We start from the raw sequence: 17963 nt of genomic DNA, 5'->3' as shown, positions 1-17963 counted from the left end.
AAGTCAGTTTTTCCCACTGTTTCTGTTGCATTATGAATGTCCTGATGAAAACACAGACTTAAAATACGAGGCTATTTTCTTGTGCATGACATAAGATACTAAAAAATTTTATAAGATGAATGTGCTAGAAAAGGGAAAATGAAGTACTTGGAAAAATATAAGATAATGCAGTATATTCTGAAGCATTTCTTACAGCATATCATCTGTAAAATGTAAATATCTGAGTGTTAGGTTTGGTATCTGCGACCAAATGTGAGCAATGACCTGTTGACAATGTCGCTAGCTTTATGGAAATCTGAGGCTCACCTTTCTACGTGCAACTTTTTTTGGCTTGTTGTCTTAGCTTCATGGAGAATTTCACAGAAATAATCTCTAACTTTTTTTTCTGCAAATGGTTTTCATTTCTTTTGAAATTTTGCTTAAGAAAGAAAGAGCTTTTTTTGGGGGGGGGGGCCTGAACAGTAGTGCCATTTGTGGGTCTTTCCTGGAGTATTCAGCCTGAGCTCTGACACAGGATAACGCCGCTGTTGCTTTAAGCCCAGAGCTTTGCTTTATATAGATATGGCCTGGTTTATAGTGTTGCTTTAAATACACAATAAGAGAGTTCATCTCCATTTCAGAAAAGGTTTATGACTGATCTCTGCCTGGCTAGGAATGTTTATTTTCTTAAGTTGCTTCACTGCAAAAATATTTTGAAATTGAGAGTCCCAAGCTGGTGATGGGGCCTCGCTTGCGCTCTCTGCAGATTTAATCCCTTCACCACTAGAAAGCTGTGGTTTTGTGATGGACCTCACGTAGATCAGGCTCAATTCTGGTATTTCTGTGTCCCTTCCCCATAGGTCATGCTCTTTTTAAGTCTGCATCATTGAACTGATCTATGGGTGTTGGCAAGACCATCAGAAGGCTCAGTAAGATTTAGTTATGGGTCCCAGTCCTTTGCAATAACATTGACTTATTTTCTTTTCTCGATAACTTGTTGTTGATGATGAAATAACCTTGAAATAAACAATTTTAGAACAAACCTTTCCACCAGCAGGCATAATGGCAACAGAGAAGGGATTCACAGTGGATTGATTCTAGATGCTCTTAAAATGGCATGCTGATGTAGGATCAGCTTTCTCGCTTGACTTCTGCTGATGCCATGTATTGATTATGTATTAACAGAAGCCAATGGAAAAATCCTCTCTAACCACGTACCAGGAGTTCTGCAGGGCTGTGGTGTGTCCTGCGTGGTGGCTTGTGCTTTAAAGTGAATAAATAATGCCAAGTACAGGAAGAAGCATACACAGGAGAAGAGATGATATGAAGCATGTAATTTAGGATGTGGAAGAGAAAGCTCTGCTCCTCCCAGCCTGGCTGTCTGGTCTGCCCCATGCCTGCCTTCCTAATGTCACTTTCTGGTGACCAGGAGGAGGATTGGGCCGCTCCTCTACACAGAGCTGTGTCACCAACTCTACCTGCCACCTTGCAGGAGACCTTCCTGGACAAAGGGAGACAGAGCAGGAGGCTTATTTGCTTGAAATCACCTGGGGATCGGCCATTCTGTCCCTAGACCTGAGGGAAGGAGATGGCCTGCCCCTTGGTCGCAGGGCAGCGGGCAAGGAGAAGGTCATGCCGTGGGGATGCTTTCTATTCATGTGTAGAGACCAGGACGGGATTTTCATGGAAGGAGAAAAGTTAGCCAGTCCTTCTTGCTGTTCAGAGCATCAGCAGACAGAATTGTGACCCTAAGGGCAGGTGAAGCATGAGCTTTACCAGACTAAGGGCAGCGTGAGTCGTGGTGCGCAGATACGGTCAAAGAAGGCTTACCTGTTTTTCAGGGGTAGAAGACTCATGATCAGGCTGTAGGCCAGCCTGCGGCTGGAGAAATTTTGATGACAGCTTAAAAAAGAGTGAGGAAACCTTTAAATAAGGTTTTCTCTTTGATTGTCTTCCTAGGTGGGACACTGAAACCACTTGCTGGACGGGAGTATACTTGGTTTCAGTTGTGGTATGGACGTAACACTGTGTACATTCCCGTCAGGTATCAGTGTCGTCCTTTGTCGCTTGCCCGAGCCAGCTAATTCATGACTGCAGTTCAATGTGTATTGAACCTCCAGCCTGGGTTTGTTTATTTTGTAAAAAGAGAATAATTCAAAAAAATTAAATAGGTGGCTATGAAATCCAAGGCAAGAAAATGTGAGACTTCCTAAAGAATAAAGTAAAATAAAAAATACCTCAGAAGTTTAACACTGAAAGTTTGGTTTTTTTCTTGTTGTGTTGTGGGTTTTTGCTCTCTTTTTTTGAAGTTGAATAGAGAGGAAAGCAGTTTAATGCAGAACTAATTAATGCACATTTCTCTGGGGTGGAGTGATCTCTGTTCAGTCACACCTTCCCCAGAGTAACTCAAGTGGATTAATCGGTGATCATCTTTCTAATTAAACTGCTGAGTAGAAAGTTAGAGGCTTTAGATGATGTTCATTAGTTTTGTGTGGAACCAGTGAATTAAAGGTACGTAACGTTAACAAGATGTTCCTTTTTCTTATAGGATCAATCAAAGGTTAGGAAAAAGGTCAGCACTTTTGTTAGTGTGCTGCCCCTGAAATGTAAATCATCAACAAAAATAAAAAAATACTTTCAAGTGCTTCCAGAAATATATTCTGAAAATAGCAAGAAAGGCGGGGAAAGAAACGCCTTGGATCATCCCGGGCATACATACCTGCTTGGCTCAGTTCTGCATCTGACAGAGCAGTTAGGGTTGATCCCGAAACTCTGCTTGGGAATGTGAAGTTTCCCGAAACAAACACCCAGGCCCAGGGAAGTGAAGTCCAGCTTTCCTTGCGCAGACGGCTTCTGCCTTTGCGGGCAGGCCGGGCGGGTCCCGGTGGTCCCTTCTTGCGGACCTGCGGGGACGCTGCCTGTCAGCAGAGCTGATGCTCAGTGCGTCACTGGGCAGCCTGGACTCCCAGGAGTTGGGCTGCTGCTTATACTGAACGTACGCTGAATGTGCGTGTCCAGTACATTGGCACATTGAGAGTTGTTCGATGGGACTGAAAAAGTTGTGGGATTTTTTTTCTTTTTCTGTAAGCAGGAGCAGCTTTCCATGGTATTACATCTGATCTGCACTATTCCCAAGTTTCTCCAGGGGAAAGGGGAGGAGCAGAAATCCAAGAAAACCACGTGCAAAAAACTGATGGACTGTTGCAGAAAGCTACAACAGCTCCCAAAGGCTGTTCACTGGTTGTTGGTTGAACATAGATGGCACAGAAGTTAAAATCTCTCTCCTGTCTGATGATGGGGAGGTCAAGGTCTGGATGCATATACTGTGCATAACTATCCCGGAGAGCTGTTCGCAGTGCACTTTATAGGAGGGCACTGTGCTGTCGGTAATTTGGCTACAAGCAGCTAACTCTCCGGGGGAACCACATGAACAAGTGTCACCTCTCTGCTTCCTTCTTGCCAGACCTGTTGAGGTTTGGTAGCATCTCATACCTCCCTTTCAACGTAGGAGATGTACTACAGCTGAGACGAATGGAGTTGTTTGTAGAGTTGTGTTGCTGAATTGCTCAGCACCTGGTCATTGTATGCTGGATTTAACCAGGGGCTATAGTTTGTACTGAAGATGTCTGGCAACCCAGCAAAAAAATCCGCAACAGTTGGTGTTTGCTCCCTGCTCATGCAGGTAGCACCTACCCTGTGTTTGTACAGCCCTTCCCAGATAGCAATTGAAGAACTACGTCTGTGACTTGAATGTTGCTATTGAATGTATAATGTAATTCACTCTTACTTTACAATAGAGCTGGAAGGGCCCTTGGTATCTTTGTACTAATGTCTTTACTTCACTGCCATACCGGCTAGCTTTTTGCTGGTGTTTATTTTTGTGTGCCCCTGTGTTCAGCAGGAAAATGCAAGTGTGAGTACGAGATTAATGACAAACTGAAGTTCTGGTACCATAGCAATTACTGTCTAATCTATTCTGTTAAGACATTCACAGCTATGCCTACCTGTCTGTCCTTAACTAAATGGTAGAGCCTATGGTGTTGTATTTGCCATGTTTAGGGCACGGGGTTTTGTCATGGTTAGTACACAGGAGGCTAGAATCTCCGTCTGGGATGTGTGAGGTTTATGTGATTGTTACTTTAGTATAGCAGTTCTTTGTCTTTTAATTACTACTTTCTCTTTTTTTTGACGCATGAAAGATTTTTTTCAGATTGATTCCTTCAGAAGTGCTTTGCCCTCAGTAGAAGTTTGATGAGAATCCTTGGTATTAAAAGACTTGTTTTAGGAAAGGGAAAAAAGGAGTGTTGTAAGATCAGCGGTGTAAGATGCCTGTTTCCTCCTAGCCTGCTATAAAAAGATACTTGAATGGGCAAAGCTCTGTATGTATGCAGCAACATCCTACCCTTTATTTGGAGGCCTATGGATTTTCCTTATGTTAAGCCTTATTATTCAGGACTGTGCAGATATAGGGAAACGGGTATCACAGAGCTGGCAGAGCATTGCTGGGAAGTTTGTATTCACCATGGCAAACTTCCTTCAACATTTGATGGACTGTTTGCGGGGGAGCATTGTGACCCCCCTGAGAGGTACCTTGCTGGGAGTGCTGGAAGCACTTCAGAAAATCTGGCCCTCTTCCCTGGCCAGGAAGTTTTTCTTCAAACAGAGCAGGATATCGTCCTTAACAAGTCTCCAAGTAAGACCTGACTGGTAGGGAGCTCTCGTATTACTTTGCCATAAATTGGTTCTTTTATATCAAACGTAGTACACCATCTGCCTCCTATAAACGTTACGTTGTGCTCTCATTTCTGCCTATTCTTGCCCAGATTGAAATGTTTTAGCTGTACATTTACAAACCTGGGATGACTGAGTGTTAGTACCGTGAGGTCACCACGGCTGTCATTAGCTAACAGCCAGCTGCATTTCCCCTATAGTTATGGGCCAGCAAAAATCCAGGGGAGTCGGGTTTACCCATGAAGGCAGAGTTTAACTCTACATTGTTGAAATTACAGGTGTATACTGTATTTAGCGTCATACTAGGTCTCATTCCGTGTCTATCAAAGCATCAGTAAAGAAGCCCTGTCTGTGAAGAGCTGGAAATGTGTTCCAGAAGGAAGGGGAAAATGCCTGAGCAGCTCTCTGCAGTGAGCTGGAACACGGGAAGAAAAAGGGCACTTCTCAGTTCAGGGATTTTGCAAGCTACTGTCCAAGTCTTTTGAGTCTTAGTTGCTGGCATTCGGAACTGGGTACCATGGTGAAGGAAGCGCTGTGTCTCTTTGAGGAGCGGATGCATGCTGTGCCATTGTGTAGGGAAAGTAAGTATGACAAAAAGTACACGTCAGGCACGGTAGCAGCGCTATGAACTTTGCGACAGAAGGGACCCGTGACACATGGATCACGGCGGTGTTACCTGAACGCCATCATCGTGGCACTCCCAGCCCTGCCCTGCAGCGCTTGCCTCCGTGTCTCTTACAGCGACGATGAGGGGGGTTTTGGTGGTCTGTGCTCTAAATATTCTGTGTAGATAGATACATACCCTTCCCCACCAGCAAAGCAAGTCTCTGTTTTGTGGAACTTTACAAGTGGTTTTATGGTAACAACTAAGAAAAATAATGACTTGCACCTTATTACTCACGTTTCCTCTTGGGTGTAACTTGCAGCCTGATACTGCTCTTTACTTTGCTGGCCCATTGTTAATTTGTCCCTTTTGTATGGTGGTTTTGCAGCTTGTATTATTTGCTATTTTGTCTGCATTTTATTTTAATAGGACAGCCTTTGTTTTCAGTGAAGTCAGTTTGGGACTTTGCTCTAATTCCACAGAGTAATCTTAGAAAAAGAAAACTTCTAGTACTATGTTGTCCTAGTTGTATACTTCACAGCTTTAGATGGAGGAGTAACTCCTAGTTTCTATTTTACATGTTTACATGTAACATTTTAGTTGAGAATCTGTTTTGTTGTATACTGACTCCATCATCTGGCTTTTCAGTAAGATCTGCCTTTTGAAGCTGAGTACAATAAAATTCTTGTGTTAGTTTTAATTCTGTGATATGTCAGCTTAACTGTTGTAGAAATAAGGATATTTTTATGACGAGGTGCTGTGTGCCGTGAAGAAGCTGTTGAAAATCAGCCGTGCCAATTTAAACATCACAGAAAATATTGTAATACAGTCTGACACTTTGCAGCATGAAAATGACAGACTTTGTAGAGCACAAAGTTCTCCTTGCCAGCTTTTGGGAGCTCAGTTAGACACCATCTTCAGCGTATTCGCATTGAACAAGAAGAGCGGCTATGTCTTCTGTCTTACCGTTTTCAGGTGGTGTGGGTAGCTGGTTCCTCCGTATCGGTCTGCTCAAAAGCAGTGGCCAGCTTTTCAGAGCCTGGCTCGGCTGGTGCAAGAATATTTCCATGGGAGAGCTTTGTAGCTGACGCATGGCTGTTTTGCAGAAGTCCTGGCTGGGATGCGAGAAGCTTTAAATAAGAACATATGAGAACAGACCTGAAGGTGCTTTTGCGCGGATTGCAGTCCTGTTGTGGTGCAGGCACCATTCGCGCGGTTGGTGCCACCGCTGTAGAAAAGGGACCGTGATGGTGCTGGCCTGTTTCAAGCCGCCTTTCCTGGTTGTGCGTTTCCCAGAGGGAAACCTGGACGGCTTAACGAAAACTCCTCTTGAAGCACGTGTTTGTAGTGTGTTGCATTACCGGTTTCTAACTTCCGTTTGTATATAGAGAGAAGTTTTTAGCTGCTGCGCATGAGCGGTCCGCGCAGAACGCCGAAGTGAGGTGTGAATTGAGCGGAGATGTCGCTAGCTGGTTTTTTTGCATGTGAGTTGTTGGCTTTGCATGGGAGAGGTTAATGATTTAGTTGGCAGTGGTTCAGAACAAAACTTATTTCTAGTGTATCTGGGGATACACGTGTTAACAAAACAGTTTTTGTTTTTCAGATTGCCAGTGCTACGAAAACAGAGACTTCCAGCAAAAAAGTCTTCAGCTCCTGAAGTGGCAAGGGCAGTGTTGAGAATACACCCCACCCACCCTCGGTGCTTTCACCGCAGGATGCCGAGGGAAACAAGGCATGTGGAGAGCAAATAAATTATGCAAGGTTTGTTTGTTTTTATTTTGTCTTTTTTTTTTAATTTCTGAATGTATAAATTGGATTATGAAACAGTTATAGGCCAAGGTCCAGATACAACCAGCTTAAAATTTGCTTTAGTCCCTGGGTTTCATATTGGCTGGGTGCCTTTGAGGTTTTAGAGTCAACCAATAGTGAACACCAGCACTGGGGGGAACGTAGGCTATCTGAATTGTTTCTCTCGAGGTGTTCATCCGACTTTTAATGCCTCTGCCTTCAAAATAGGTTGTATTTACAAAACTTCAGTCCAGATAAGCATCCAGATCTGTAAATAGCACAGATGCAGTTTTCTATACTTAACTTAAGGAGGGAGAGGGAGGGGTTTAGGCTTTTTCCTGCCCAGCTATTAAGAGTGTTATGATGTGGTAGATGTCTGTCTATCAAAGAAGAGGGAATGGATGAGCAGTTTCTGGTTTAGACTGCATCGTTCCAGAATTAGACGGAAAATTACCAGCAAAGAGATGCCCTACTCCTGATGTCTCACTGTCCCCAAAGGACAGAGCAGTTAAAGTTTAGTTCTGGCGATCATCAGATGTCTTTCTGCTGTAATCACAAATCTTACGCATGGTATATGAGGGAGAGACGCTTTGGTTGAGGGTTTGAAAGACCTGCTACAACGGAGCTTATGGTAGGACAGGTCTCCTCCACCCCCTTTAGCTTTGTCATGTGAAATAAAGGGGTTGTTTTAGAGATTTTAAAGAACTTAATCATGATGTTTTATAAAAGGGTGATGAGAGAGTGTTTATTCAATTTTTCATTATTTTTAATTGCTTCAACATTGTTTGCCGTTACTAATTGAAGAAACCCCACGTTGTTGTCAATACTGTGTTATCTACTACACCATGTATGCTACTAGTTAACACAAAATCCAGACGTGTTTGGGCTTTGTAGCAGGAATCCACCACGCAACTCTGACGAAGCCATCTTTTAGGAAGTTCAGGCCTATGGGCAGTTCTGTGCATCACAAAGTCCTAGGGAGCAGGGTTGGACCTGAAGCATCCAGTTCATCCTCATTCCCCGGGAGTCTGTGTGACGCGATCTTAAATACATCCACTGGCGAGGGCTGCAGTTTCAGAGGGATTTGGTCTCATCCCGTGCTAGGACAGGATTGTTTTTCCTGCTTGACAAAATGCTTTGGGGCAAAACTGTGCTGAATAAACAAGGAAGCTCTCCAAGTTGCAGGTTTTTCTCCGACTGACACACAACAGGCAGGTGAATCTTAGAGCTGATTGTTATATGATATTCAAACAGTTAAAAAAATTTTATATATTCGGTTTATTTTGTAACCCACTCATCTCTTTTAAAAGCAGTATATAATGGAGCATTGCTACATTTTGTAATGATTTAGAGTTCTGCCACTTGAAAGGAAGTTCAGGCACCAGTGCCACAGAAGTAAATATGCACGAGCTCTGCATTTGCTGTTCTTTGGTTAGTAGAGTATTTGACCCATTCTTTTCTAAAACAGGCAGGTTATTTTTAATACTAGCTTATACATTCTGGATATATTATAAAATGAAAATGGATTTGCAGGAGTGGTCAGTGTTATGTTGAACATGATTACAACAGTCTAGAAGCTCTACTGAATTTTGGAGTTTTCCCTTCTCAGAAAGTAAAGTAATACAAACAAACAACCCCAAAATAGTCAACTTCTAACTGATTTTGATAACAGAACAGCTGTGATGCTGTGCCATTGTGATTGATACAACTAGGTTTACTGTTCCGGTGTGTTGTGCCATGCTCTGTTGCCTCAGGGTAAAAGTGTCACTGAGATTTTATACACTGCAGCACTCATAAAAAGTCTTAATTTGTCATTTAGTCAACCTGTTGGGGGCTTGGTTTTTTTGTTGTTTTTGTTTGACCTGTATTGGTAAAAGGAAGTGTTGGACCTGATTCTAAAATTTAATGAAACTAATGTCTGTTGGGGGACTGGGTCCCACAACCATCAGAGCCTGCTGGTTGTTTTTGCCATGTTTCAGTGCTGTGGGGTAGATGCACTATTTATTGCCTTGCAAGTTCTTCAGCTTTTTAACAGTCAGAATGTTTTGTTTCTTTTTGATTGTGAACACCTGCAGCTTTCCAAAAACCAGTGAAAACCCGGATTGAGTTTGTCAGTGGCAGAAGGTGAATTTGAGAACCATGTGAAGACATGGAAGAAAAAATCACGGCATACAGTTTCCTAATGATAAACATGCCAAGAGCATCCTAAAATTAAAAAGCAGTGTGGTGCATTAAAGCATTAATTTGCATTTTTGCTAAGGCGTAGCTGCATTTTTGGACTATCCCTTTAATTCTGCTCTGTTAATTACTTGCTGACCGGTTCCTGGGGTGGAAGCTGCAGGAGCTGCGCCCGCAGCAGTTCCCTGACGTAGTGGTTTCTATCAGACAGAGCAATGGGACTCCTAAGGTTACTTTGAAACCTGGGGTTTCCCGCTGTAGACCAGCAGACTGACTTGGGCAGGAATCTAATTAAAAAGTCCAAGATATTGAATAAAGCTCCCAAGTGCCATCTGTTCAGTTTTACAACCTGAAGTTACTCGGTGAATCGCAGTAACAAGTTTGATTGTTCTTGCATTTGTGTTGCAGCTGAATTTTGTTACAGCAGCCGGCCTGTAAAAGCAGAGTTGTGCAGACTCTGTTTGGACTTCATTAAGTATTCCAGCCAAGTATGTTCTGGAGATAGAGGTGGTTTAAAACTTAATCTCACGAGGAAGGCATTGATACCTTGCAGGTCCTGTGCTGATTTACCAGCTTAGAGCGTGCTTGGAAGGGGCAGCACTGGGCACTAAGAAGGTACCTGGCAAGGCGCGCTTCCTCGGGCTCTGCAGGAGCAAGCCCTTCCTGGCTGGCTGGAGTTCCCGCTGGAAGGAGGCACATGGATAGTTTCCTTTGCAGGGCGGTGAGCTCTGGTTCCCTGGATCCGAGGGCTCTTGGTTCATGCGGCCGAAAAACCCGCTCGCTGTGCGTTGCACGTAGGCTTCAAAGTGCCGCTCTGCCGTTGGGCACCGCTCAGAAGACACAAGCACGCATGCCCAGACTACACACCGACTCTCAAGTTGCACTGGAGTTGTTGTGCGTGCACGAGGTGTAGAAAACCTGAGTTAGGAAGAGAGCTGGTTAGCATGAGATATGGACGTACTAAAGGTGGTAAGAGTGAAGTGCCTCTCGGTATGTGTTCGCGCTGGATCTTCAATGGTGGTGTAGCCTGAGGAAGACGGACACCTGATTTTTCAGAAGAGCCTCTTTTGAAGCAAAGCTGATGTATAATTGAGATAAGTAGGTCACTGTGTGCTTACTTTAATAGCTGTTTAATTATGACCCAGCATTGCTGGCATGCAGTAAGACTGTGGACTCAGATGTTCGATTAAGATATGATCATAACTCCATCTGTAGACTTTTGCAACAAATTGCTCCTAGGTTAAAGTAATTAAAAACAAGGCTTGGTTCTTTATTTCCTTTCCAAGTGAAAGTCTTACTAATGTGGTTGATTGGATGAGAAAACGCCAAACAAAAGTCGGGGAGGGGAACCCAAATATGTGATAGAATGACTGGGAGACTAATCAAACGTGGGGAGAAGGACACGCAGCAGTGCCTTCACATAAACCGTGGAATAGAGCAATCTTAAAAACACTTTGAATAACATACAATGTCGGTGCCAACAGTGTACATTCAAACTTCATGCGAAACAAGGAAGGGACATGGCAGAAAGAAGGTTTGTGGCTGTTTGGGCAAGCCCCTGTGACTGATGTTCAGGTGTAGGCTAGAGGAGGAAAGGTTCAAAACAGGCTGAGGAAGTGGAATAAAACTGAGAGAAGCCTTGTGGCCTGCTGGGTAAGCTCTGCATTCAGGAAACGGTTTCTTATTGACAGGCAACAGCAGATAAACTCAGTAAACTCAGTTACTGATTTCCTAAATAATCAATCTGGTGTATGCATTTTTTGCAGTGTAACCCTAGAAGGAATATATAAGGCCATAAAGACTTCAAGTTGAGATAATGTTTGTATCTCCAAAGCTGGCTAGCTGTAGTTACTGCCTATCCTTATTTTCTAGCCATACATTAATTTCCCCATTGCCTCGGTGTTCTCTGTCACAGCCTCATCCTCTGCCGCCCGACAGCTCGACTGCGCTGCTGGCAGGGGTCATCAGCCTTACCAAAGATGACACCGAAAAGTTAGGCGTGCCTGACAAAGCTTGGTGACGCTACCCTCCAGCCACAGGGCAGCTCTCCCTGTTACCTATATCCAGTTTGACACTTCTATAAGCTGGCACTGCTGGCAAGACACTGAGATGAAAGGAGCAAAGTGGCACCTTTCCCCCGTGGAGCTGTTGGGGCGAGCCATGGGAAGGGGAACGCCGCTTCCCAGGGGAGCGCGGGGTGCCGACTCCTGCTCTGCGGCCAGTGAGATGTAGCTCGTCCTTCGTGGCGGAGAGCTCATCCTCCTCCGCTGGAACGTGAGGTGGCAGGGGCTTGGTGAGTGTAGGTAGCACGGCTGATACCCGGTAAGCGTCACACCAGTTTTTTTCTGGTCTGTATGGCCAGCCCTTGAGCACAAATGGTGGTGCTCTGTGCGTGAGCAGGAGGGGCATTTGTGTTTGTATTTCTCTGAGAGGCATTTTAACTGAGCTCGCTGTCAGTCAAGATCATTGCTCTCCCACCTGAGCATTACTGCTGTGATCAACCGGCTACGGACATCCCTGCTCGAGGTTCTGACAGCTGCTGCTTCTTGTCTGCGCAGAGATGTACTCTGCCGCTGGGGGTGAGCTCTCGTTTCTGCTCCCTCGTTCCAATGTCCTGTGAAACCTTACAGCGTAATCTGCCTTCCCTACTGAAATACTGTCTTTATCCAGATATGTCAGAGGTCTTTTTTTTTTTTAATTCTTAAAATTATGTAGATCAAGTGTTCCTACAGTCTTCAGCTGAATTTGCATATGGAGCTAATCTCTTAAGAACCATGGTCCACTTTCATATTGAAGAATGACATATTTCAAAATCATTGACTGTGTAGTACAGGATAATGTTAAATAGGATAGCAAAATGATCTTGGAAATAGAAGATCCAGAAAAGAAGATGATGGATAGTGGTTATTGAGTATCCTCACTTCAAAACAAAATGAGTATTTTTTGCTCACATGCTCATGCCTTGCACAACCTTTGATGTCTTATAAAAGCATTGTGGACAATATTAAAAAGAAATTTGTGGTTTTTTTTTTTTTCTGTCTAAACGACAACATTTAAGAAAATGTTGCCTCCCCATATTTGCTGTTACAAGCAAACTTAGCGCTTAGTCCAGTCCTAATGTTGCATACATTTCCATGACTTGAATTTTTTCTTACTTTTCTGTCTGGCCTGTTGTTGGCATTTAAAAAATAATTATTGATGGATCTGAACAAAACAGTATGCTAAATTTAGGATTTTTATAAACATAATTAAAAATACTTTTTTTTTAAAAAAAGAAAACATAATATATAATAATTCAATAGTCTGGAGTTCAGTGCACTTCCCTGTGGTAACACTAATCTGGTAGAAGTTTCTACAATGCTGCAGAATTTAGTTTTCAGGTGGCTGGGCCAGTAAAAGTAGCCTCAGCTCATTCGTTAAGGTCTTGTGTGAAAGCTCTGCTTTTCATATACTGATACAGTTGCTGTTTAGGTTGCCTATAAAGGGGTAGCCTGTATATGAGTAACAGCTGTTGTTAGAGTCCAGTATCTCATGAAAGACGTTTGGTCTTCAGGTATATTTCTCCCTTTGGACCTACCAAGCCATTTGATTTGCAGAAGTGTTTTTCCTTTGAAGTCTCTGCAGTATGTCTGAGGAGGTTAAAATATAATTGCAAAACTCCTTTTCATTTGGGACCAGAGCGGAATTTGAATGGAAACCAAATGGTGCCACCCACTTTCCTGCATCGCTGATGAGAGATCTTGCACGCTGATTGCTGAGGAACTTCCCGCTAACCTTAAAAGAACCAAAACAAACCAAAAACCCCAGTTCTAGGAAGTGCAGTGCTCTGAACTGAGTCACTGCAAAACTGAGTTTTAATGTTGCGGCTCTTTTCCCGCACTATTAAAATGCGACTGGTGTAAGAGCTGCTGTGTTGTGTTTTGCTGGGCAGGAAACAGTGGAAGGGGCAGGGCATGATCCAAATCTGTATCGCAGGGACCGATAAATCAACTAAGGGACCTAAGCATTGAACCTTCAGCTTGTTGGCATATCAGAGGGCAGAAATTGCATGGAAGATTGAAGGCATTAGAAGTGGTGATTAAAGCAATCTTATTTATTGTTTTAGTTTTATATTTCAAAGCTTTTTCTTTACTCTTTTCTGCTTTATGAGTTGGCGCAACGGATGAAATTCTGTCGCTATTGAAGTTAGTGGGAAGTTTGCCATCAGCTTTAATGCGACCAAGATTTCACCCATGGTGTTTTAAAATGGTTTGAGTATTTATACAGGACGTGTGTATTCCTTGGCTTGTAGGTAATAGTGAAAGTGTTAGGTATCTTTTTCAGTTACCTGAAGAAAATTATGCTTATTTTTTACAGTGGGAAGTTTCCTTAGTTACAGCAAATTTTGTACTGATTTTCTCAAAGCTTCCTTTTTTTTTGTCTACAGGAAAAGGCGTTTTTACTGGCAGACTAGCTTTCACTTAAGACACAAATTAACAATATCTTTTGACTTCTAAGTTATACAATAGTAAACCTAGTCTTATATTTCTTTGCTGCTTAGCTGACATGCTTTAGGTATTACACCAGTTATGTGACCTCAGTGTACTTAATGGTAAAACTGCATATGGAATCTTTTGAGCAAAGGACTTCTGTCTCAAAAAAAAACCAAACAGAAGTGTCATGGAATGACATGGTTGTTCTCCTGATTGCTGTCTTGAAACAGCCCTGCTAGTTCCTCTAGCGTGTAAGGAAAAAATTGCAAGAAATAATTACATTTAAAGTGTGTGTCAGTGTAATCTGCTTTTGTAGACCTCTGTGTATTCAAATTCATATGGAATACTCCTGCCCTTTTTTTCCTAGAAACGAATAGTATAAAGATGTCTCATATTGATTCTTAGCCTAGGACACTGATGTCAGATGCATTTTTTTAATATATTGTATACATACCTGCATATGTAGCTTTCATATATTATAATTTCCATTAAAAGGCTGTATGAAGGGTGAGTGGGAATAGTAGAATATTGAGCAATAATGAGATAGTAGGCTGAGATACTAATTTTCTGGCTATTTTTAACTGGTAAAATTTACTTAAATGAAAAGCAGTTCTCTATACTATGCATTCTGTTAAACCCTCATGAGCTATGTCCTAGCATTCCTTAATAAAATCCATGTTAAAATGTTGCTGAGTTCATCTGGCTTCCAGGACGTGGTCTTCTGTTGCACGTTGGCAAACCTGACTGAAACACGATTATTTCTTTGCATCTGTTGATATCTTGCTGTAACCTGAATTAAGTGCTCTTGAGGGCAGGGACTGAATTTTTACTCCGTCCGCTACTTGACACAGCAGGCGCTTGTGGGAAGGGAACGGATGCTTTTGCATGTTAGAGCAGAATAACACGTGCTAACGGGATGGTATCTGAATGGAACTGGGGGTAGTTCATAGAATCAGAGAATGATAGAATGGTTTGGCTTGGAAGGGGCCTTTAAAGGTCATCTAGTCCGACCCTCCTGCAGTGAGCAGGGACGTTTTCAAGTAGACCAGGTTGCTCAGAGCCCCGTCCAACCTGACCTTGAATGTTTCCAGGGATGGGGCATCTACCACCTCTCTGGGCAACCTGTGCCAGTGTTTCACCACCCTCCTTCTAAAAAGTTTCTTCCTTATACCTGGTCTGAATCTACCGTCCATTAGTTTAAAACCATTACCCCTAGTCCTATCACTACAGGCCCTGCTAAAAAGTCTATTCCCATCTTTCTTATAAGCCCCCTTTCATGAGGGAGACAGACGAGGAAGCTCTGGCATGAGGCTTACTGTGACTTTTTTCCATGTGGCCTTCTTTTCCCCAGCCATTACTTGACCATTCACCACGCATTAATCTTCAGCTTTCTTGTTTTCACAGCCGCTGCAGGTCCCCCCATCTGTCCATAGCCACCGTAGATGAACCATGACAGTACTGAACAGTTAATACCCAATAAAGCATATTTTCAGGTGGCAAATAACTCACTGTTCCATAGCTTGTTGCCTTGTTCATCCTTTTCTCCTCTCAGGACCCAGAAGCTGTGCTGGGAGAGGGAAGCGTTTTTGGTGCTTGTTCATTCCTTGCGTCAGCAGCATCTGGGTTGTTTCAGGAGCTCAGCAGATTGCTGCGCTAGAGCTTAGGAAATGATTGTAAGATGTCTGTGTTGGTTTATTTCCTGTGTGTCATTTCCTGTGATATTTCTATAGAATAGCCCTTTCTGTAACACAGACATAAATCACCTGCGCTATAATGCTGCCATAGAAAATGGAGCAGTACGTTACACACGCACACATGCAATGAGACTGTAGTGCTGTCTACTAATGCTATTAAATATACTTAATATAGTAGTAGATTTCTGTGAATTCCTGTGGGAGTAACAAAATAACAAATTTATGGATATTTTGTGTCTCATTTTATGATAAGTCTAAATGTATTTCTGTCTTCTTCCAAACGCTTTTGGAACAAATTGAGGTTTTAGCTAATGTACATATCCTTTAGCTTTTACAGGCTGTAATTTCTTTACTGTTTGCTTTGTTGTCCCCAGAATATTTTTCATTTCTTCTTAAAATGATGTGAATTAAGATCAAAGTATTAGCAAATAGCACAGGATTGGCTATATACCCAGAATCTCAAAATCAGTATTTATCCAGACTATATATAGCCAATTGATTAAAGTGGTTTCAGGTTTTGTGCAAGTTAAGAATCTATTTATGTGTGTTGGAATAAAAGCCATAGTGTTGAACAAAGTTTTGATTATTCACAGAAGTTGGAAATGAAAAGAGATTTGATTTCCAAGGCTTTTGTAGAATCAGTAAAGGAAGATTTATAGTAAAATCCAGGAGATGAAGGGTAGGTTTCCTAAGTTCTTTGGACTTCATGGGGAAAAACACAAGAATGAAGTTGATGTTTGACAATTTTTTAAAATTAATATATTGCAGGGCCAGAAGTGATCACTGTTATCATCTAGTTTGATTTCCTGAATAACACAGATTGTGTGACCAAAATTTTTTTCTTTCTAAAGAAACATAAGTTCACATATTTTTGTTTTTAAAAAAAGAAAATAGGCTGCAGTCCGTGATAGACTGCTTCATGATTGCTGTATTTCTGTAATTCCCCCCAAACCTTGCTTTGCTTCTGCTGTTGCTGGTCACTGCTGGAGACTGGTTCTCCTAAGTGGACATGTGAGCCTGACCACCGCATCCCCTTCCAGGTTCTTGCAGAATGCGATGAAATAAGCAATATATTTTGCTTTACCAGCTGCTGCTTTTCTGCATGTGTTGTGACAGACAACGTACAATGTGAAAACCTTTCCTGCTGAATCAGGTGTGCAGCCTATAGAAAAAGATGTAGCAATAGAGCTTGGGGTGGCTGGGCCCCATCCATCCCTTGGCCACCATTCGGCCTGGAGAAGTCCTCTTGTCCACGCGCCCATCTCTCATCTCCCTGTCTTTCCCCCTCTTCCCCCTGCCCTCCACTGGGGATAACGATACCACTTCAGCACAGCACTTCTGGATTTGTAAATGAAAAGCCCCGTTCGTTATGATAATATGCCCTGAGTAATTGTTTGAACATGCTTTGCCAGGCAGTAGCAGGTGGCATTCAGCAGTAAACAGCCTGATTTTTGAACTAGTTACGATAGCAGAAAATTGTAATAATTTCCCTAGACAAAGTCTTGGCATCGCTGAACACTGTGGGGATTTTACCATCAATGAGATCTGCGTCAGCATTCACCCACTGCTGGTTTTTTCTTTCTCCCCCTGCCCGTGGCAACTTTGAGGAAGCCTTCCCTAGTGGGACAGAGATGGCAATCTGATTGTAGTGCTGAGCGTTGCCTCCTGCAACAAACAGTTATGGTTATTGACAGCCCTGGTCAGAACCATGTCAGAACCAGTTAAAATGTTGTGAAATTTTAAAACTGAAGTTTTATAACTGAAAGGATTTGGAAACCTTAGTTACAGAGTCGCTGCTTCTGTCTAGACTGTGGAAAGAAAAGAACAAGTGTTACACTGCGAAGTGGCAGCTTAGTTTTTGGCTAAAAAGTAACAAAATATTCTGTATGTCATACAGAAAACTGACTTTGTCATGAAGATCAGTTTTCATTAGGAAAAAAAAAAGTGCAGAACTGTACTGTCAGCTAGTGGATGTTTTTTTCCAAACACTTCTGCAAAGAGTGTATGGAAAATTTATACTGTATTTTTTCCCAAAATGTAGACTAGATCTGAAAGGGCTATTTTAAAGAAAAGACAGTATTAAAAAGTTTCAAAGCCATTAGTTGTAAGCTGTGTGTTATTTATTTGGAAATGATTGCTTTTGCCTATTTCCTGTAAAAATGGATCCAACCTGCTGACACTTGCAACAACCATTTTTTGTTTCATTTTGGCACAGTCAGTTACTGGAGGCTTTTAGCACCGTTGTAAGGGATAATACGTCATTTCCCTCCCATGTTGCCTTTTTCTTGCTAATTTGTCTGTATATATAACCTTCCTAAACTAGCTTGGTCTTAGATGTCCTTATACTTAGAAAGCTTTCCCTGACATCTATACAAAGGTTTCCTCACTGAAAATCAAGCTGATTTATTTCTCATCTATTCTTGATGAGGCAGGCCAACAGCTGATCCCAAATTTCTTTATAACAGCCTTTTATATTCTTTTAGAATATTCTGCTTTCCATTTTTTGTTCTCTTTTCT

At 42.3% G+C, this 17963-nt stretch overlaps 1 protein-coding gene across 7 annotated transcripts in view; it reads left to right on the top strand.

The window, feature by feature from the left end:
- The window catches only part of TIAM2 (TIAM Rac1 associated GEF 2), a 183493-nt gene that overhangs the window by 32814 nt on the left and 132716 nt on the right, over positions 1 to 17963 (top strand). For all 7 annotated transcript variants that reach the window (XM_075146102.1, XM_075146106.1, XM_075146108.1 and 4 more), the window contains exon 2: positions 6918 to 7075. The gene's annotated coding sequence lies outside the window, so the exon portion shown is untranslated. The remainder of the gene's footprint in view (positions 1 to 6917; positions 7076 to 17963) is intronic.

This window comes from Calonectris borealis, chromosome 3 (assembly GCF_964195595.1).
Source record: "Calonectris borealis chromosome 3, bCalBor7.hap1.2, whole genome shotgun sequence".
NCBI classification, from domain to species: Eukaryota; Metazoa; Chordata; class Aves; order Procellariiformes; family Procellariidae; genus Calonectris; species Calonectris borealis.
The sequence above is the reverse complement of the archived record's forward strand: the minus strand, read 5'-3'. Positions and strand labels throughout refer to the sequence as shown.